The sequence below is a fragment of the Lactuca saligna genome, chromosome 2 (assembly GCF_052625555.1).
Source record: "Lactuca saligna cultivar CGN05327 chromosome 2, ASM5262555v1, whole genome shotgun sequence".
Lineage (NCBI taxonomy): Eukaryota > Viridiplantae > Streptophyta > Magnoliopsida > Asterales > Asteraceae > Lactuca > Lactuca saligna.
The window spans coordinates 101,638,667-101,662,540 of record NC_136418.1 but is presented as its reverse complement, the minus strand read 5'-3'; positions in this window follow the sequence as shown (position 1 = coordinate 101,662,540).

Here is a 23,874-nt window from a genome sequence, read left to right as displayed (position 1 = left end):
ACCAAGCTTCTATGCTTGAATCTTGTCTGCTACATGTGCGACAATCCCGAAGGTCTCCCGTATATACATGTGATAAGGCTTCGGGAAGTATGACACTCCTCTGGTTCGTGTTTTGGAGTTCCACAGCAAGAGATGACCCAAAGGTCCGTGCTGGGTGTTTATGAGAGACGATAGTTTCGATATTCAGGGGTTAGGTGAAAAGCCCTTTTGTAGTCGTTTAATCAGGAAGACGAGGGAAATATTAATCAAAATTGGAATACGACAACACTATCTTTTTAGATAACATGAGATAAGTTGTATACAAGGGAAGAGATCAATAGAGTGATAGAGTGTCCTGTATTTCTTTTCTGTGTGTTCCGTTTTGTTTGATGTTATGATTATTGTAAATGATTCCTACCACAGTGTCTAGCACTGGTAGTGGGTGTGTTTTCGATAGCCAGTAATGATTACTTGATATCATGACTCCTGAAAGGTCTCCTTACGATCGAGCGGTATATGATTGTCGTATGTAAATTGACATCGTGAAATTTGTCGAGTGGGTGACCCCACTCAACCCCTAATACTAGACATGGAATCGGAGTCAGGATGGAATTATCTATTTCAAGACTTAAGTATTTTGATTTTAAATTATCCCCGATGTATGGACAAAGTCATTACAACTTACAGGTAATGCTCCTAAGGTCACATATGAATGTCTTTGGTTTGATTTGTATGAGAGAGAAAATATTTTAGCTACTTTTTAGAAGGAAGGTTACTTTAGTAAGCGTACCAAATTCATTACAAACATATAGTGCTTAAACGTATTGTCGTTGGGAACATTACAAAAGTCCTAACATGGTTCCCTTGTTGCTCCTGTTGGTGTGTTCATCACATTCCTACTGTTCCTTCGTCGTTCTTCTCAGTTGGACATTCTCTCTTGAAGTGTCCCGTTTCACCGCATAGGTAGCATACTGGGCCTACCTTGGTGCAGTTAATTGAAGGGAGGTGATGGGCCGAGGCCCTACAGAAACGAACGGTATGCCCTTTCCTGTTGCAGTTTTTACAGTGCATCTCCCGGCAAGCTCCATGGTGGTGAAAGCCACATTTGTTGCACTTTGGGAGTGATCCCTCATATGGTCTGGCAGGCATTTGGGTGGCAGACCCCGAGGCTAGTGTTGAGGCATTTGTCATGACTGTTGTTGTAATGGTAGAGGCGGCCTTAGGCTGTTGTCTTTTAGTGTATCCCTTTGATTGGTGGCGCTTTTTCATGTCCCAAAACTTTCTCTTCTTGTTCGAAGGTTCGTGGCCTGATGAATTTTTGCTGGTAGGTACCCATTGGTGTCCCTGATTGTTACCACAATTTGTATTGTAAGTATCGCTTCCACCCTTGTTGATGTTGTTAGTATTGAAATGCACCAGGACGGCTGCCACGGCTGCCGTGACTGCAGCTTGAAATGTAGTAGCGTCTATCTGAAGTGTTGGCGTCTTGCTAGTTGGTTTGTTGCCTCTTGGTGAAGACATAGCTCTGTTTCATGACGAAAAACGACTTCGTTAGTGGAAATGATTGTCTTAAGTGCATCCTTACAATTTATATTTACGCATATAAATTTTTGCACATTACTGTACTATCCTTAGTGTTTCTACTAACGCTCCCGAGATGGAGTTATGGCAGTAGGTAGGAGTGGGTTTCATACGGACGTTAAATCTTACTCCTCTTAGAATCATGTTTGTCCTAACAATCTTGGCTGAGGAAATTTTGGGGGGATCCGGTGCATTAGTGCTGGTATGATCGCACCCATAGGTCTATGAAGAAGAAACTTCTCAACAAATGCTTAAAGGTGAGACGATAATGAGTTTCTAGGATGGCTATATGTCGCGAGTTTTTCTAACTAAGTTTATCTCATATCGATTTGTATCAAAGTTTGGTTGTTTAGGGTGTTCTGAAAACAATTTATAACGATATTCTTTGTATAATAAACTCATGTATTTTAGTAGTTCTGTTTCCAAGTGAAACCTTATACTTGACCCAAGCTAGGTCCTTATCACGACCTATTGATGTATGCTTAGTTATATAATTAAGGCTAGATAGTCCTTCGATTCTGTTAGGTACGTCCTAAACCCATCTTGTTAATATGACTCTAGAAATCGTGGTTTCTGTGAAAATTTTGACCTCGATGCAGGTCTACTTCACATTTGTGCATTAGCGGGTTTTGATAATAGATAGTTTCCTCGATTAGTATGACCATTTAGTTTGTAGTGTCGTGATTTTACTTAGAATAGAGTAGCACCAACGCATACTTATGGAGCCAATTTACCAGGTCTGGTGAGCGGCATGAACTCTACTCACGATGATCCATCCCTTGCGATGCCTGAGGCAAGGTCGATGCAATTTTGTAGCTTTGCCAATCAACGCCTGGCTACAATCATCCTTTCTTTGAATGATGTGTGTCCTACCCTGTTACTCTCTTTCCTCTTCACGAGTGGCGATAAGGTCCTAAAAAGAGAGTTGGTCTCGGGAATAGTAGTATAATTCTGAGTCACCGGTACATGAGATGGTGGGGTTTATAGTAGCGCGCAGTTTTCTGAACTCAGATTGTAGTCTTCCTGTTTTGATCCATGATCATCGCGATCTGCCGGGTCCTTGCCGGGAGGGATCTGTCCGTCGGTCCCCCGTGGTTGAGGTCATAGCACCCTCGTTGGTCTCCACATGGTGGTTGTTTTCATTGTTGTCGACATTCAACCCTCGATCACGATTGCCCAACGGTTCACGGTTTCGTTATAGTCGAAACGGTTCACGGAATCCTTGCTATGCATGGAGGATTGATTACCTCCGGTCCCGCTTATGATTCTTCTCATAATCATTCACCATTCCTCGAGTTCGGATTAGGAAAGTAAGGGTCGTCCGCTAAGTAGGATTTTGCTATGCTGTATTTGCGAGAATAGAAGTGGAGGAGATAAGTACTATGCGTCTAACTCTATTATCAATTACTTATAGGGGGGGGGGGTAATCCTTATTAGTTACTTCTATAATGACATAGTGCATACTAATTACATATAACAAGATACGATAGACCTTTGAATAAGTGATCCCACTCTAAGTCCACATCCAAACAAGGAAAAGGAAGTAAAGTAATGACCACAAATTCTAAGTCTATAATTTCTAAGTTATATATAACCTTAAGGTATCCACCTAGGGACTATAGACCTATCATTGAGGATCTATTTACTTTTCATATAAATTATGATATTACAAAATACTCCTATAGTATTTTAAACTCATGTTCTATTCTTATGTTCTCATTGTGGTAGTGTTGGTAAGTTTTAGACTTGTTGCCATATCACAACTATTCTTGGGCATGTGCTAATCACTCCTCGGACCAGCATAGTTGATCAGGCTATGCCACTCCCAAGACTGACCATACATCCCCGAGCTTACCTGTGATATTCAACAATCATTACTTTTCTTTTATTCTAGAGTGGTGCTGACCTTAATATGTATGTATGCATGTATACCTTTAATAAGAAACTATTTATTTCTAAAAGTATAGTTGTTTTGAAACTTTAAATCAGAGACTTAGTCCCAATGCATTTATAGTTTGTATATCTTATGTGGTTTGATATACTGAGTTCACTATAAACAATGCTCTGATACCAATCTGTCACACCCCTAAACCAAGGATGGCGGAAACGTCCGGAGGTGGAGGACTTCATGTAGAGTATCACAACAATGAGTATAATAGTGTTCAAAGTAAATACAACCAACACAAATATAATTGAAAACGTTACATCAAAGCACATGTTTACATGATTCACATCAATTACATTATAATACAAAATGAACTGTTTGACGATTTATCGTCCCATCCTCAAAACGTTGTTGATTTCCTGTTTTCACTGAATTCCTGAGAATACAAGTAGTTTTGAAAAGTTTCAACACAAAGGTTGGTGAGTTCATAAGAGATTTCGTTGGAAAAGTAAATCGTTTTCCTTGTAAAAGCGTTAGAATATGTATCCAGAAAATCCGATATTTTCTTTAAATCTGCGTAATGTAGTCTTATGACTGAAGACCAAAATGTATAAGTAACCTTTCTTATTAATAGAAAATATTATGCACTTAAATGGACATGGACGCATTTGAATTAAATGAAATTTCCGTATGTTCTCATGTTCGTTAATACTTTATATATATGTAGTCCTAAATTAGTGGACCGAGAAGTAACAAGTATTGACCATACTTAAAAGTATAAATGTAGTTTCAAATGATGTGTAGTCGTAACTACCAAAACCAAAAGTGTACAGTGATATCTGTACTCATAGAGATAAAAAGGTGATTTTAAATCGACATAAAACTCATTTAGGTTTTAAAAATAAAATCCCGTAAACTTATGGATTGTTATATCCCTATGTGAGTCGCTATAATCATACTATGACTATGTGAACCTGCCACGACGTTCTCAGTGTCGCGAAAAATAAAATGACATTTGTCACCCGTAGACCTGCAGGTCCAACTGTAGCTAGCAGCAAGGTGTGGGGTGTCAAACCCAATATAGATCTATATACAAGTATCACGTTCTCCCTCAAGGAGATTCTGATTATAACTACCAGGAATTATATCCCGCACTCGGACGTACGGGGAGAGAGAGAGAGAGTCTCACAATATAGGTTAACAAGTTTACGTGAAATGTGTGTGAATATAAATATTTCTTGTGTGAATGTACCCTTCTTGTACTAGTGCGTTGAGTGATGTATCATAAACTATACCTATTATAGTTTATCTAAAATGTATGTAATATGAATGGACTCTTTTATGGGAATGTATTAGTGTTATGAATTTATTCAAACTATACTTTTTATAGTTAAATAATACGTGTTCCAAAATGAATGAATAATATTTAATATGAATGTCTTAGTTTCAGTTCATAATGATAAACTAACAAGGAAAACACATTCAAATACTAAAACTTATGATTATACACTTTGCTCAACATAATACAAAGTGTTATGATATTTACATGCTGTTGGCAAAATTTAGCAATTCTGCCCTGTTTTGGAAAAAATCATAGAAAAATCATACGGAGTCGAAAACTAGATCCGTAAATTCTGAGAGTTCACAAAATGTGTCTAGTTTGCTCATAATTTTTATCACAATTTATAATGACCTTTAACTTGGGTGAAAAAGTCCAAAATCACAGACTGGTCCGGATTGTTGTTTGAAATGATAGGCAGTTTTGTAAAAATCACCATAAATTGTAGAAAAATCGTATGGAGATGTGCAAGTAGTCATTTTAAAGCTAAAAACTTGAGCTATTTGCACCTTGTACAGTTTTGAAAACAAAAATGTTTAAGAGGCCCAAAACAGTCTGTGAATGGAGTTGAACTTTTCTGATGAAGGCTGTTAGAAAAATTTAGTTATGTTCTTAGTGTTTTAACTTGTATTTCCCCCCTGAAAACTTGAGAAAACATAAAAATGTAGGGGTATGAACTCACCTTGGGTGATTTCAGTAGGTAAGTGTTGAAGAAGAGAAGTGTTCAACCCAAGAACACTTGAAGAATCACTTGAAGATTCGAAGCTCTAACGCTAATATGATGGAGTTTGTGTAAGATATTCATGATTTGAGTAGAATGAAGTGAAATAATCATAAGGAGGATGAATTTTACTTACTAAGAGTGGAAGAACACTTGAAAACCAGCCTTGAATCTCGAAATTTGAGTGGGAAAAGTTTGAGAGAAAAGTGGTGTTTGATACTTAGTGAAATGAGGGCAATTGAGAGAAATGAGGAGAGAGGATGTTTGTTCCAGCTCTAAAAACGTGGGAATGAAGGTAAATTGAGTGTGAGGGACATTGATGTGACCTAGGTAAGGTGGGGAGGTATGGCTGGTCATAGAGTGGGTGTGGGGTGGTTGCTTGTGACTTTGGATAAGGCAAAGTCAACACTCCACCTTTAATAATTCACCCATTTGATTTTTATTGTTTAAATAATGATTTTCATCAAAATATGTTTAAATTATGAATATTTAGGGTTTATTATGTTAAAATATAATTTCTGGAGAAAATCCCGCTTTAAAATCACGAAAAACGGGCTTAAAATGTTAAAAATATCAAAAATGGGCTAAAAGTGGCAAATATGCGAAATTCTGGCCGAGGCTCGGCCTCCTGATGCTGAACCGAGAGAGAGAGAGGGAGGAAGAACCGAGAGGAGAGGAGAAGGAGGGAAGGAACCGAGAGGGGAGAAGGGAGAGGGTAGGAACCGAGAGGGGGAGGAGAGAATAGAGGGTGCGAAGAGAAGAGAGGGTGAGAAGCGGAGATCAGGGACCGAGCGAGAGAATAGAGATCAGAGACCGAGGCTCGGTTCGGTGATAAAAGGCGAGAATATCGGAACCGAGCGAACTGTAGTGAACAGTAGTTTCGGGTGAACAGTACCTTCGGTTCGGGTGAACAGTACCTTCGGTTCGGGTGAACAGTACTTTCGGTTCGGTTCCTACTGGGCTCGGGTTCGGTTCCTCTTACTTTCGGGTTCGGTCCTCTTACTTTCGGGTTCGGTCCTCTTACTTTCGGGTTCGGTTCCTCCTGCTCGGGTTCGGTCCTCTTACTTTCGGTCCCTAAGAGGACTTTCGGGTCCTAAGGAACTTCGCCTCTTATAAAAGGGTTTCGGTTCCTAAGGTCCATTTTTCTCGTTTTTATCCCGTTTTAAGCCGTTTTTGACCCGGTTAAGGGTTGGAATGACCCGAATGATTCTAAAAAGTTACGGGAAGCTTTTGAGAGAGATTTGGGAGAGATTTCACATACTTGGAGAGATTTGGGAGAGATTTGACATTCTTGAAGAGATTTCTCATACAAAGAGATATTTGAGAGAGGTTTCACATACTTGGAGAGATATTTCATACAGAGAGATATTCGAGAGAGATTTCACATACTTGGAGAGATTTGGGAGAGATTTCACATAATTAGAGACACTTGGGAGAGATTTAACATACTTATAGAGATTTCTCATACAAAGAGAGTTTTGGGAGAAGTTTCACATACTTAGAGGGATTTGGGAGAGATTTAACATACTTATAGAGATTTCTCATACAAAGAGAGTTTTGGGAGAGGTTTCACATACTTAGAGAGATTTGGGAGAGATTTAACATACTTATAGAGATTTCTCATACAAAGAGAGTTTTGGGAGAGGTTTCACATACTTAGAGAGATTTCAAATAGAGAGAGGTAGAGTGAAAACGATTGAGAGAGGTTTCGAGTGTGGCATTTGTGAGTGTCTAGCTTCGCATGGCAAGGTTTGTAAACCCTGTTAAGCCTTGTTTTAGGATCTTACACACTCCTGATGAGTATGCAACATTGTTTTATCGGTTTGGCTCGCCACGTACTATAGTTTCAGGTTAAGGAGATCTAGATGTTCGCACTTTTTGCTTTATTATCTCTTATTAGAATAGAGAGTTATGTAGAAGTTTCATAGTGTAAATTCTAGTACTGACGGGGAAATTGAGTCAAACGGTTTGATTTGCTGACTTTAGTTGACTTTGACTTGGCCGAAATTTGACGGTTGTCACATCATCCCCCCGTTAGAGGGAATTTCGTCCCGAAATTTGAAGTTAGGCAAGGAGTAGGCAGGAATAATCAAGCCGAGAAGTGAGGATACTTCCTAATCGACTGATTCACGCGCTCCCATGTGACTCTAGGTCCATGGTTAATATTCCGGCGAACTTTCACTAATGGGAAGTGGCGTTGTTTCATCCGCTTGACCTCGATGCATGGTCACCATGGTTCTTCTAAGAAGGTGAGGCTCTTGTGGAACTCGATCTCGTCGAGGGGAATTGCAAGAGTCTCGTCGGATAGGTACTTCTTGTAAATTTGGGACGTGTTGGGTAGGGTGTACTTTACCAAGCTCGCGGGAGTAGATTGAAGTAGCGAGTTACAAGGCTGATTCTGACAAGAATCTCGAAAGACACAATTATTTGGGGTATTGACTTTCCATGCTTTCCGAAGCGTACTAAGCCTTCCCAGAGTGAGTGTTTCTAGAGGAATTCGGTCGGTCATACCGGAGTTCTAGAGGTTTCTTCTTCTTGTTTCTCTTCCTGTCAAGGGTTGCTCCCTTTAGGGTCAAAGTTGGGAGGGGTTCGTATTTTTCGAGAGGTTCCGAAGGAGTTAAGACGGTAGGTCAGCGAGACCCAGAATCTTGGCGTATTTCTGCTAACGCCTTCGGTGCTGACTGTTTCTCCACGGTTTTGATCAATTGAAAGGGTCCTTATGAATTTCCACCTTGGTAACGATGTGTCTTGAGAATTGAACTCCTCAATTCCAAAACTCGTATCTAGAGAACTTCGGGTAATACTTCTCTGATCGTATTTCTTCCGTGGTTTGTTGTAGCTGCTCTCCTTGGTTTCCTTCTTACTACGAGGGTAGATAAGTAAGTCATTTGTAATGAAGATGATGAACGTATCCTAGCAAGAAGGGTATATCCTATTTATTACGTTCATGAATCCAACGAGTGGGTCTGGTCCTATCCGAGGGTTATCACAACGAACTTTCAACATCTTCATCGAAATTGGAGGATTGTTCTCGAATATCCTTCTTCCATACTCGTGATTGGCGATATTCAGATCTCAGGCCCAATTCCTGAAGGGTACCTCGTTTCTTGAGGTTGGTCGGCCTATTCGTCAATGCGAGGCAGATAGTAAAGGTTTCTATTAGAGATGTTGTCGGGGCCTCTGAAATCGATGGAATTGTGAGCAATTTGTCTTTCTAATTTGAAGAATAAGACGAGAGCTTTTCAGGGTGAAAAACTTGGTTCTTCAATTTCATTGTTGAGTAGTTCGATAGGTTTGACCTGACAGCTCTTGTAGCTTGGTAGGAAGTATGTGGGTTTGGTTTACGCGACTAGGCCTTTTTGAATGGTAGGACATTCACTCGTCCTTCTGGGCAACCTTAGCCCGAAGCTCATGGCAGGACTCGTACTCTATCTATACCAAGCTTCTATGCTTGAATCTTGTCTGCTACATGTGCGACAATCCCGAAGGTCTCCCGTATATACATGTGATAAGGCTTCGGGAAGTATGACACTCCTCTGGTTCGTGTTTTGGAGTTCCACAGCAAGAGATGACCCAAAGGTCCGTGCTGGGTGTTTATGAGAGACGATAGTTTCGATATTCAGGGGTTAGGTGAAAAGCCCTTTTGTAGTCGTTTAATCAGGAAGACGAGGGAAATATTAATCAAAATTGGAATACGACAACACTATCTTTTTAGATAACATGAGATAAGTTGTATACAAGGGAAGAGATCAATAGAGTGATAGAGTGTCCTGTATTTCTTTTCTGTGTGTTCCGTTTTGTTCGATGTTATGATTATTGTAAATGATTCCTACCACAGTGTCTAGCACTGGTAGTGGGTGTGTTTTCGATAGCCAGTAATGATTACTTGATATCATGACTCCTGAAAGGTCTCCTTACGATCGAGCGGTATATGATTGTCGTATGTAAATTGACATCGTGAAATTTGTCGAGTGGGTGACCCCACTCAACCCCTAATACTAGACATGGAATCGGAGTCAGGATGGAATTATCTATTTCAAGACTTAAGTATTTTGATTTTAAATTATCCCCGATGTATGGACAAAGTCATTACAACTTACAGGTAATGCTCCTAAGGTCACATATGAATGTCTTTGGTTTGATTTGTATGAGAGAGAAAATATTTTAGCTACTTTTTAGAAGGAAGGTTACTTTAGTAAGCGTACCAAATTCATTACAAACATATAGTGCTTAAACGTATTGTCGTTGGGAACATTACAAAAGTCCTAACATGGTTCCCTTGTTGCTCCTGTTGGTGTGTTCATCACATTCCTACTGTTCCTTCGTCGTTCTTCTCAGTTGGACATTCTCTCTTGAAGTGTCCCGTTTCACCGCATAGGTAGCATACTGGGCCTACCTTGGTGCAGTTAATTGAAGGGAGGTGATGGGCCGAGGCCCTACAGAAACGAACGGTATGCCCTTTCCTGTTGCAGTTTTTACAGTGCATCTCCCGGCAAGCTCCATGGTGGTGAAAGCCACATTTGTTGCACTTTGGGAGTGATCCCTCATATGGTCTGGCAGGCATTTGGGTGGCAGACCCCGAGGCTAGTGTTGAGGCATTTGTCATGACTGTTGTTGTAATGGTAGAGGCGGCCTTAGGCTGTTGTCTTTTAGTGTATCCCTTTGATTGGTGGCGCTTTTTCATGTCCCAAAACTTTCTCTTCTTGTTCGAAGGTTCGTGGCCTGATGAATTTTTGCTGGTAGGTACCCATTGGTGTCCCTGATTGTTACCACAATTTGTATTGTAAGTATCGCTTCCACCCTTGTTGATGTTGTTAGTATTGAAATGCACCAGGACGGCTGCCACGGCTGCCGTGACTGCAGCTTGAAATGTAGTAGCGTCTATCTGAAGTGTTGGCGTCTTGCTAGTTGGTTTGTTGCCTCTTGGTGAAGACATAGCTCTGTTTCATGACGAAAAACGACTTCGTTAGTGGAAATGATTGTCTTAAGTGCATCCTTACAATTTATATTTACGCATATAAATTTTTGCACATTACTGTACTATCCTTAGTGTTTCTACTAACGCTCCCGAGATGGAGTTATGGCAGTAGGTAGGAGTGGGTTTCATACGGACGTTAAATCTTACTCCTCTTAGAATCATGTTTGTCCTAACAATCTTGGCTGAGGAAATTTTGGGGGGATCCGGTGCATTAGTGCTGGTATGATCGCACCCATAGGTCTATGAAGAAGAAACTTCTCAACAAATGCTTAAAGGTGAGACGATAATGAGTTTCTAGGATGGCTATATGTCGCGAGTTTTTCTAACTAAGTTTATCTCATATCGATTTGTATCAAAGTTTGGTTGTTTAGGGTGTTCTGAAAACAATTTATAACGATATTCTTTGTATAATAAACTCATGTATTTTAGTAGTTCTGTTTCCAAGTGAAACCTTATACTTGACCCAAGCTAGGTCCTTATCACGACCTATTGATGTATGCTTAGTTAATAATTAAGGCTAGATAGTCCTTCGATTCTGTTAGGTACGTCCTAAACCCATCTTGTTAATATGACTCTAGAAATCGTGGTTTCTGTGAAAATTTTGACCTCGATGCAGGTCTACTTCACATTTGTGCATTAGCGGGTTTTGATAATAGATAGTTTCCTCGATTAGTATGACCATTTAGTTTGTAGTGTCGTGATTTTACTTAGAATAGAGTAGCACCAACGCATACTTATGGAGCCAATTTACCAGGTCTGGTGAGCGGCATGAACTCTACTCACGATGATCCATCCCTTGCGATGCCTGAGGCAAGGTCGATGCAATTTTGTAGCTTTGCCAATCAACGCCTGGCTACAATCATCCTTTCTTTGAATGATGTGTGTCCTACCCTGTTACTCTCTTTCCTCTTCACGAGTGGCGATAAGGTCCTAAAAAGAGAGTTGGTCTCGGGAATAGTAGTATAATTCTGAGTCACCGGTACATGAGATGGTGGGGTTTATAGTAGCGCGCAGTTTTCTGAACTCAGATTGTAGTCTTCCTGTTTTGATCCATGATCATCGCGATCTGTCGGGTCCTTGCCGGGAGGGCTCTATCCGTCGGTCCCCCGTGGTTGAGGTCATAGCACCCTCGTTGGTCTCCACATGGTGGTTGTTTTCATTGTTGTCGACATTCAACCCTCGATCACGATTGCCCAACGGTTCACGGTTTCGTTATTGTCGAAACGGTTCACGGAATCCTTGCTATGCATGGAGGATTGATTACCTCCGGTCCCGCTTATGATTCTTCTCATAATCATTCACCATTCCTCGAGTTCGGATTAGGAAAGTAAGGGTCGTCCGCTAAGTAGGATTTTGCTATGCTGTATTTGCGAGAATAGAAGTGGAGGAGATAAGTACTATGCGTCTAACTCTATTATCAATTACTTATAGGGGGGGGGTAATCCTTATTAGTTACTTCTATAATGACATAGTGCATACTAATTACATATAACAAGATACGATAGACCTTTGAATAAGTGATCCCACTCTAAGTCCACATCCAAACAAGGAAAAGGAAGTAAAGTAATGACCACAAATTCTAAGTCTATAATTTCTAAGTTATATATAACCTTAAGGTATCCACCTAGGGACTATAGACCTATCATTGAGGATCTATTTACTTTTCATATAAATTATGATATTACAAAATACTCCTATAGTATTTTAAACTCATGTTCTATTCTTATGTTCTCATTGTGGTAGTGTTGGTAAGTTTTAGACTTGTTGCCATATCACAACTATTCTTGGGCATGTGCTAATCACTCCTCGGACCAGCATAGTTGATCAGGCTATGCCACTCCCAAGACTGACCATACATCCCCGAGCTTACCTGTGATATTCAACAATCATTACTTTTCTTTTATTCTAGATTGGTGCTGACCTTAATATGTATGTATGCATGTATACCTTTAATAAGAAACTATTTATTTCTAAAAGTATAGTTGTTTTGAAACTTTAAATCAGAGACTTAGTCCCAATGCATTTATAGTTTGTATATCTTATGTGGTTTGATATACTGAGTTCACTATAAACAATGCTCTGATACCAATCTGTCACACCCCCAAACCAAGGATGGCGGAAACGTCCGGAGGTGGAGGACTTCATGTAGAGTATCACAACAATGAGTATAATAGTGTTCAAAGTAAATACAACCAACACAAATATAATTGAAAACGTTACATCAAAGCACATGTTTACATGATTCACATCAATTACATTATAATACAAAATGAACTGTTTGACGATTTATCGTCCCATCCTCAAAACGTTGTTGATTTCCTGTTTTCACTGAATTCCTGAGAATACAAGTAGTTTTGAAAAGTGTCAACACAAAGGTTGGTGAGTTCATAAGAGATTTCGTTGGAAAAGTAAATCGTTTTCCTTGTAAAAGCGTTAGAATATGTATCCAGAAAATCCGATATTTTCTTTAAATCTGCGTAATGTAGTCTTATGACTGAAGACCAAAATGTATAAGTAACCTTTCTTATTAATAGAAAATATTATGCACTTAAATGGACATGGACGCATTTGAATTAAATGAAATTTCCGTATGTTCTCATGTTCGTTAATACTTTATATATATGTAGTCCTAAATTAGTGGACCGAGAAGTAACAAGTATTGACCATACTTAAAAGTATAAATGTAGTTTCAAATGATGTGTAGTCGTAACTACCAAAACCAAAAGTGTACAGTGATATCTGTACTCATAGAGATAAAAAGGTGATTTTAAATCGACATAAAACTCATTTAGGTTTTAAAAATAAAATCCCGTAAACTTATGGATTGTTATATCCCTATGTGAGTCGCTATAATCATACTATGACTATGTGAACCTGCCACGACGTTCTCAGTGTCGCGAAAAATAAAATGACATTTGTCACCCGTAGACCTGCAGGTCCAACTGTAGCTAGCAGCAAGGTGTGGGGTGTCAAACCCAATATAGATCTATATACAAGTATCACGTTCTCCCTCAAGGAGATTCTGATTATAACTACCAGGAATTATATCCCGCACTCGGACGTACGGGGAGAGAGAGAGAGAGTCTCACAATATAGGTTAACAAGTTTACGTGAAATGTGTGTGAATATAAATATTTCTTGTGTGAATGTACCCTTCTTGTACTAGTGCGTTGAGTGATGTATCATAAACTATACCTATTATAGTTTATCTAAAATGTATGTAATATGAATGGACTCTTTTATGGGAATGTATTAGTGTTATGAATTTATTCAAACTATACTTTTTATAGTTAAATAATACGTGTTCCAAAATGAATGAATAATATTTAATATGAATGTCTTAGTTTCAGTTCATAATGATAAACTAACAAGGAAAACACATTCAAATACTAAAACTTATGATTATACACTTTGCTCAACATAATACAAAGTGTTATGATATTTACATGCTGTTGGCAAAATTTAGCAATTCTGCCCTGTTTTGGAAAAAATCATAGAAAAATCATACGGAGTCGAAAACTAGATCCGTAAATTCTGAGAGTTCACAAAATGTGTCTAGTTTGCTCATAATTTTTATCACAATTTATAATGACCTTTAACTTGGGTGAAAAAGTCCAAAATCACAGACTGGTCCGGATTGTTGTTTGAAATGATAGGCAGTTTTGTAAAAATCACCATAAATTGTAGAAAAATCGTATGGAGATGTGCAAGTAGTCATTTTAAAGCTAAAAACTTGAACTATTTGCACCTTGTACAGTTTTGAAAACAAAAATGTTTAAGAGGCCCAAAACAGTCCGTGAATGGAGTTGAACTTTTCTGATGAAGGCTGTTAGAAAAATTTAGTTATGTTCTTAGTGTTTTAACTTGTATTCCCCCCCTGAAAACTTGAGAAAACATAAAAATGTAGGGGTATGAACTCACCTTGGGTGATTTCAGTAGGTAAGTGTTGAAGAAGAGAAGTGTTCAACCCAAGAACACTTGAAGAATCACTTGAAGATTCGAAGCTCTAACGCTAATATGATGGAGTTTGTGTAAGATATTCATGATTTGAGTAGAATGAAGTGAAATAATCATAAGGAGGATGAATTTTACTTACTAAGAGTGGAAGAACACTTGAAAACCAGCCTTGAATCTCGAAATTTGAGTGGGAAAAGTTTGAGAGAAAAGTGGTGTTTGATACTTAGTGAAATGAGGGCAATTGAGAGAAATGAGGAGAGAGGATGTTTGTTCCAGCTCTAAAAACGTGGGAATGAAGGTAAATTGAGTGTGAGGGACATTGATGTGACCTAGGTAAGGTGGGGAGGTATGGCTGGTCATAGAGTGGGTGTGGGGTGGTTGATTGTGACTTTGGATAAGGCAAAGTCAACACTCCACCTTTAATAATTCACCCATTTGATTTTTATTGTTTAAATAATGATTTTCATCAAAATATGTTTAAATTATGAATATTTAGGGTTTATTATGTTAAAATATAATTTCTGGAGAAAATCCCGCTTTAAAATCACGAAAAACGGGCTTAAAATGTTAAACATATCAAAAATGGGCTAAAAGTGGCAAATATGCGAAATTCTGGCCGAGGCTCGGCCTCCTGATGCTGAACCGAGAGAGAGAGAGGGAGGCAGAACCGAGAGGAGAGGAGAAGGAGGGAAGGAACCGAGAGGGGAGAAGGGAGAGGGTAGGAACCGAGAGGGGGAGGAGAGAATAGAGGGTGCGAAGAGAAGAGAGGGTGAGAAGCGGAGATCAGGGACCGAGCGAGAGAATAGAGATCAGAGACCGAGGCTCGGTTCGGCGATAAAAGGCGAGAATGTCAGAACCGAGCGAACTGTAGTGAACAGTAGTGAACAGTAGTTTCGGGTGAACAGTACCTTCGGTTCGGGTGAACAGTACCTTCGGTTCGGGTGAACAGTACTTTCGGTTCGGTTCCTACTGGGCTCGGGTTCGGTTCCTCTTACTTTCGGGTTCGGTCCTCTTACTTTCGGGTTCGGTCCTCTTACTTTCGGGTTCGGTTCCTCCTGCTCGGGTTCGGTCCTCTTACTTTCGGTCCCTAAGAGGACTTTCGGGTCCTAAGGAACTTCGCCTCTTATAAGAGGGTTTCGGTTCCTAAGGTCCATTTTTCTTGTTTTTATCCCGTTTTAAGCCGTTTTTGACCCGGTTAAGGGTCGGAATGACCCGAATGATTCTAAAAAGTTACGGGAAGCTTTTGAGAGAGATTTGGGAGAGATTTCACATACTTGGAGAGATTTGGGAGAGATTTGACATTCTTGGAGAGATTTCTCATACAAAGAGATATTTGAGAGAGGTTTCACATACTTGGAGAGATTTTTCATACAGAGAGATATTCGAGAGAGATTTCACATACTTGGAGAGATTTGGGAGAGATTTCACATACTTAGAGAGACTTGGGAGAGATTTAACATACTTATAGAGATTTCTCATACAAAGAGAGTTTTGGGAGAAGTTTCACATACTTAGAGGGATTTGGGAGAGATTTAACATACTTATAGAGATTTCTCATACAAAGAGAGTTTTGGGAGAGGTTTCACATACTTAGAGAGATTTGGGAGAGATTTAACATACTTATAGAGATTTCTCATACAAAGAGAGTTTTGGGAGAGGTTTCACATACTTAGAGAGATTTCAAATAGAGAGAGGTAGAGTGAAAACGATTGAGAGAGGTTTCGAGTGTGGCATTTGTGAGTGTCTAGCTTCGCAAGGCAAGGTTTGTAAACCCTGTTAAGCCTTGTTTTAGGATCTTACACACTCCTGATGAGTATGCAACATTGTTTTATCGGTTTGGCTCGCCACGTAATACAGTTTCAGGTTAAGGAGATCTAGATGTTCGCACTTTTTGCTTTATTATCTCTTATTAGAATAGAGAGTTATGTAGAAGTTTCATAGTGTAAATTCTAGTACTCACGGGGAAATTGAGTCAAACGGTTTGATTTGCTGACTTTAGTTGACTTTGACTTGGCCGAAATTTGATGGTTGTCACACTTCTACAGGTCAATCATTTGCTGCTCAACAAGCTCAGGTTCAGTCCTTCTCCACTTCATCGGCATCTTCTCTTCCTGCTACATCAGTTGTGCCTCTCTTTCAGAATCAATCGTTCATGGGTGCTCAAGCTGCTTCCGCCTCCTCCAATATGGCTTCTTCTTTAAAAGGAAAGGAGGGTGATGAAAACCTTGCTCTTGCTACAGGGCTTGTCAACTTCTACAATGCACTTGTGGCCGAAGATCTTCCACCCCAACTGTCATTTGCCCATCTCAATCATATTCACCCTGAAGACGTCGAAGAGATGGATATCACATGGCAAATTCCCATGGCAGTCTTCAGGGCAAAACAATTTGCCAAGAAGATCGGAAAGAACAACTGGGGGATGAGTGATGACATGAAGGTTGGGTTCAGCAAGGGAAAGCTACGATGTTTCAACTGCCACGAGCCGGGGCATTTTGCTCGTGATTGTCCACAGCCAGATAGAAGATTAAATAATGACAGAACTATGGTTGCGGTTGGAAACAATAGAAGTGGTGCTCAGGTCAACAGCGAGAAGGCCATGGTTGCATAATCTTTTGATTGGGAGGATCAGATGCAGGCATTGGAAATATATGGACCCGAAAATGCCCACTTGGCACAGGTTGGTGATGATGCTCAGCCAGAGGTTGTTGCAGCTGAAGATCAAATGATGAAGCTGCAGTTTGCACTGATGGTTTCTTCTTCTCATGAACCTAATAAAAACGAGGTAAGTCTACCCTCATGCTCCCAATCTTGTATTGATTATGTTAGAATGTTTCATGAGAAAATTAAGACGTTAGGTAGAGATGTAGAAAACCTTGAAACCCTTCGTGAACATAATGACTTACTAAAAAAGGAAGTAGAGGATCTTAGATATGAAGGTTACCAACTCAGAAATGGTCAAAAACCTCTTAAAGAAATATTAGAATCTAAAATAAAGGACTTTAGGAGACTTCAAGAAGACTACAGTAATAAATGCGAAAATCATGACTATATAATGAAACAGAATGCTGAACTAGTGGCTGAAATTGAATCTTTAAAGGGTAAATTTGAAACCGCTAATTTTGACTTCAGAAAATTTGATTTATCGAGTGAGTTAATTGCAAATATGATAGACCACTACATGCAATTTAAACGAAATCAGTCAAAGGGTCTAGGGTATAATCAAGTGCCTCCTCCATTCAATCATACATATCAGTTTCAACCTTTGTCCAAAGAAGAGATTGCCAATTAATCATTCATGGTTTATGGCAAGCCATCTAGTTTTGTTTTGGGAGGATTTATTAATGTTAAAAATACTAACATTTCTATTTCTCCTGCAGATCAATCCTTGAATCCGTCAAATCACGAAGTTAAAGGATCCGTTTCTTAAAATAAAACTGAGTCCGAACCTAAAGTATTAGTTTTAAATGAAGACAATAATTTTTTTGATGTTTTAAGTGACAATGGTTTTGGTGGTGTTTCTGTTTCTTCTGATACTATTTTGAATGGTTTTCAAGTGTCTGATACTGTTTTGAATAATGTGGTTGGCAATTTTGATGTTTATGATGAAAATATTGAAACACTACCAGTTTCACAAGCTTTTCCTTCTAATGTACCCTCACTTGTCTCACAACCTAATTATATTTCTTGTTCTTGTGAGAGAAGCAAGAGTGTTAATATGGAAAACAAATCTGATCAATGTAGTACAAGTTAGTATGCAAGAGTGTTTGTACACTTTGAATCCTCAAGAGGAAAGAACGAATTCAGAGGAAGGTATTTAACTAGAAAGTACTCTAGAAATCATTCCCGGAATGATGATTGGAAAGATGATCGGAGTAGAAAACGGGCTATTTTTCAAAAGAATAAAAATGTTTTTCATAACAAAGTCCTAGGAAGTTTGTCAAAACCGAGCATGGCCAAGCTAGGTTCGGTTTCGTCAAGAAGTAGCAGTGGGTCTTCAACCAACTCTGGTAGAAAACCCATGTGCTTCAAGAAAACTGATAATCATTCATTTTCAAAATCACCCGGGACTATTAGAAAACCTAATTATCAATGGTTGCCAAAATTAGCTTCCAATTTATGATCCATGTCCTCTGAAAAATCCTTAAATGATAATAAATCTGAGAAGGCATCGGGACTACCAAGGAAAATTATGACCTGGGTTCCTAAATCTAATTAAACCCGCACATTTTGCAGGGACAGTTGTGGGGGAATGTCATCAGACCTTGGTTTGTCGACAGCGGCTGCTCCCGGCATATGACAGGAGATATCGCCCAACTGCACAACATTTAATCATTTAATGAGGGATATATCACCTTTGCGGGAGGAGATGGAGGCAAGATTATGCAAAAAGGAACTGTTACAAATGGGGTGTTGAGTTTTGAAAATGTCAACTTTGCTCCAAAGTTGAAGCATAGTTTATTGAGTGTATCTCAGATATGTGATCGAGGCTATTCTACACATTTCACTGATAAGGAATGTATGATTCTCAAGCCAGGATTTGTCATTCCAAAAGAGTGGATACTTGTAAAATCTAAAAGGGATGGGAACTCCTATATCATTGATATGAATAGAAATCTTCCAAAACAAGTTACGTGCCTTTTATCCAAGATCTCCGAACAAACTGCAATGCTGTGGTACAGAAGACTTGGTAAAGCTAATGCCAAGAACTTGAATCCTCTTGAAAAAAGTGAGATGGTCCGTGGTTTGCCTGTCAAACACTTCATAACGTTTGAAAAGTGGGTGTCATGTGCGTAAGGTAAGCATCATAGAAAACCACACTTGCCAAAACAGGTCAACTCAATTAGCCAGGTGCTTCAATTGCTACATATGGATTTGTTTGGACCAGTAAACGTTCTCAGCATCAACATAAGTTGTTATTGTCTGGTTGTGATTGATGATTTCTCTCGGTTTACATGGGTTTTCTTTCTATCCAACAAAGCTGGAGTTGCTGATTTGATTAAGAAATTCATTGTATTAATTGAGAACCAAACTAACAGTCGGGTGAAGGTGCTTCGTACCGACAACGGAACAGAGTTAAAGAATTCTGTACTCAATTATTTTTGCGCAGAAAAAGGTATCATGCATCAATAGAGCTCTGCTCACACACCCCAACAAAATGGTGTTGCTGAAAGGAAAAACAAAATGTTAAAAGACGCCGCAAGGACGATGTTGTGTGATTAAAAAATGCCAGTTTTCTTTTGGGCCAAGGCGATAAACACTGCCTGCTATGTTCAGAATCACGTGTTGATTAACAAAGCTCAGATGAAGACCCCATATGAGATTCTATATGGTCACAAGCCTTCAGTCAGTCATTTCCGTGTATTTGGCTGCCCTTGCACCCTTCTTCACCTAGAAACCAACCCGAAGTTTAATGCCAAAGCCGATGATTGTTACTTCGTAGGGTATGCTGCTCGCACCGCCTATAGGGTCTACAATAAGAAGACAAAACAGATTGTGGAATCTTATGACGTGCGTTGGTTGGAAGAAAATGAGACGGACGCTAGAGTGGGTCCGGATTGATTGTTTGATTACAGGTCACTATTCAAATCAATAAATGTGTCTTCGAGTGACTCATCTGGATCTGTCTCTGGTTTGAAGAATATTTATGAAGATGAAGATGAAGAAGTTGTCTACAGACCTCCATCTGAATCCTCTTCACCATCTAAGGGGAGTCCTCTGCTACGCTTGAGGGGGAGTCCTCTGCTGCACCTGAGGGGGAGTCCTCTGCTATGCCTGAGAGGGAGTCATCTGTGCAACATGATAGTCCTAAATCTCTAGCCCAAAATGATACTCCTGATGCTGAAACTACGCCACTTACTCCTATAGAAAGAGAGTTCATGCCTAACGATTCTTCCGCTGTCTCTTCAACTTTTATGGAACTACTCTTTCCTGAAATTATCTCAAATGAGTTTGTAGCAGAGCCGTTTGGAGTGGCTCAATCAGCAAATGAAGGAGGTATCAACATTCACACTCTTCCTGTCTCTCTCAATGATATCAGCCAAGAGATACCTTCAAGGATTCAACGCGATCATCTGATCGATAACATCATTGGTTAGCTGGGCGACGGTGTTAAAACTAGAAGTCAGAGTGGAGATGTTAATACTTGTCATTAATCGTGCTTTATCTCTCAAATAGAGCCCAAGAATGTTGAAATGGCTATGAATGAGCCCAGCTGGGTAGATGGAATGCATGAGGAACTGCATCAATTTGAAAAACTCGGTATTTGGAAGTTAGTTCAGTTACCAAATGTAACAACGCAAATTTTCAAACAAAATTTTCATTTCAAATAAAGTGACTTTATTCAATTAAATAGAATTATTCCAAGTTTTATGTCAAATACAATCATAAAATCCCCAAGATCTCAAAATGTCGAACAGTATGTACGCATCACGCCGGCGCCTTCCCACGGTCCTCACTAGTACCTGAAACACATACATAACAACTGTAAGCATAAATGCTTAGTGAGTTCCCCAGTATACCACTTACACATATACGCCTTTCCAGGCCCTGACCTTCCGGTCCACAGCACAACGCCTTCCGGCCCATAACATAATCGCCTTCCGGCCCGTAACGTATTGCCTTCCGGCCCATAACATATTGCCTTCCGGCCCATACACATACACAACACATAATACATTTAACTTACCACATATAGCACATATATCATATATCATATTCGACTTCCGATCACATAACATATTTCCTTCCGGCCCATAATAACATACATAGCACCCATAGCAATTATCTTACCATTTATAGCACGTATAACACATATCATATCCGACCTTCCGGTCACACAGTCAAACCCTTCCGGGTACAGTATAGTGAGAAGACTCACCTCATAAATATCGAAAGCTAGCAACCCCTGAAATCACTCGTACTCGATCCGCCGAGCTACAGACTCCCTATAATATCATATATCCCTTGTTAACACTTTTATCTTGCAAGACAACTAACCCTAAGAAATCACATGCAGGTCAACCCTGGTCAACGGTCAACGGTCAACGGTCAACGGTCAACTTGACCGGACTCGGCGAGTGCTATGGCGACTCGGCGAGTCTAGACGTCCTCATAACTTCCTGATGTTCCCTTTCTACTCATCGAGTATCTCTCTTGACTCGACGAGTTCCTCGTGGAAGAATCGCGGGGCCACCCCGACTCCACTCGCCGAGTCTGAAGAACAGCTCGACGAGTCCCAGTTAATCTCCAAGCTACTCGCCGAGTCTGTTCATTGGACTCGGCGAGTCCATGCCATGTAGTTGATCAAACTGCTTCCTGAGATTAGTATTGTCCCGACCATTCATAGGTCTGGTCCTCCTAAGCTGGTCCATCACTTAAGGCCTTCATTTAGGTGCTCATGCTACACCCCAAGACTTATAATTTACATTTTAACTTAAGGCATAAGGATTCCAATCCAAAACCTCTATTGATTCCCGAAATATACAAGCATGGGACATTCTGGACCTCTAAAGGTCCTAATACAGGGCTACAATCGCTTGGGGAACAAGGGTAACATCCAATCTAGCCACAAAAGGGTTCCATAAACCCTAAATCCATGCACATCAACATAGCAGAAAATGAACCGAATTATTACCTGAATAATGCACTCTCTGTGTCCCCAATCTTCAGAACGTGACTCCCTTGCTGTTTCTTTAGCCAAAACCCTTCTCTTCCTTGCACAACAACTTCTTCAAGGTCACCAATGGCCTTCAATCTTGCTCTAGATGCACACAACCTATTTAGGGTTCTTCTCAGTAGGCAAAAACGGACAATGACGGCCTATAAGTCATTTTATATGTCCCAAAACCAAACGGCTAGGGTTTCCGCTGAACAGCGCAGACTCGCCGAGTCCATATCTGGACTCATCAAGTCCAGTCGCGAACCCGCGACCAAGTCTGCGGTCCTACTCAGCGAGTCTGGCTCCAACTCGCCGAGTCCCCTCTTAAAACACCCCAAAAACATAATTATAACAATACCTGAAATTCCGGGCTATTACAACTCTCCCCCACTAGGACTAGACTTCGCCCTCGAAGTCTCACTCTGCAAATAACTCCGGATGTTGCTCCCGCATCTCACGCTCCGGCTCCCAAGTCATCTCCGATCCTTTCCGGTGTTGCCACTGCACCAACACCAGAGGTACCTCCTTGTTCCTCAGAACCTTGATCTTACGATCCCTGATGGCTACTGGTCTCTCGGCGTAATTCAGGCTCGCATCCACCTGAATATCCTCTAATGGAACCACTGCCGACTCATCGGCTATACACTTCCTCAACTGCGATACATGAAAAGTATTGTGGATCTGTCCCAACTCTGCTGGCAACTCCAACCGATAGGCTACCCGGCCTATCCTTGCAATCACACGAAATGGACCTATAAACCGGGGCCCCAACTTGCCCCTCTTCCTGAACCGGATCACTCCTTTCCAAGGAGAAACCTTCAGGAGAACGAAGTCGCCAACCTGAAATTCAAGCTCGGACCGGCGTCTGTCCGCATAACTCTTCTGTCGGCTCTGGGCGGTCAATAACCTCTGCCTAACCTGCTGAATCTGCTCTGTCGTCTGAAGTATGATCTCTGTACTGCCCATCACTCTCTGTCCCACCTCTCCCCAGCAAATGGGGGTCCGACACCTCCTACCATACAACAACTCAAAAGGTGGCATACCAATGCTCGAATGATGGCTGTTGTTGTAGGAAATCTCTGCTAAGGGTAAATACGCATCCCAGCTACCCCCGAAGTCTAACACACGCTCGAAGCATGTCCTCCAATGTCTGAATCGTCCGCTCGCTCTGACCGTCTGTCTGGGGATGGTATGCAGTACTAAAATGCAGTTTAGTACCCAGCTCCTCATGTAATTTCTTCCAGAACCTGGAAGTGAAACGTACATCACGGTCCGAAACAATCGAGATCGGCACTCCATGCCGAGATACTACTTCCCTCACGTATATCTCCGCCAACTTCTCCGCTGATGGCAAGGAAATGTGTACTCTTTGTCAACCTATGCACAATCACCCAAATTGTATCGACTCCCCTGGCAGTTCTCGGCAATTTGGTGATGAAATCCATAGTAATCTGTTCCGCTTCCACTCAGGAATCTCCAAAGGCTGCAGCTTGCCATGCGGTCTCTGGTGCTCAGCCTTAACTCTACGGCAGGTCAAGCACCTCTCAACGAACCAGGCGATGTCTCTCTTCATACAAGGCCACCAGTATTCCTTCCTCAAGTCCAAATACATCTTCGTAGCACCGGGATGAACCGAGAATTTCGATCTGTGAGCCTCTTCCATCAAAGTAGCACGCGTACCGCCCACGAACGGTACCCAAATCCAGCCCTGAAACGTCAGGAGTCCTCGTCCATCCTTAACGAACTCTGAAATTAACCCAACGACTCGCTCTTTCTT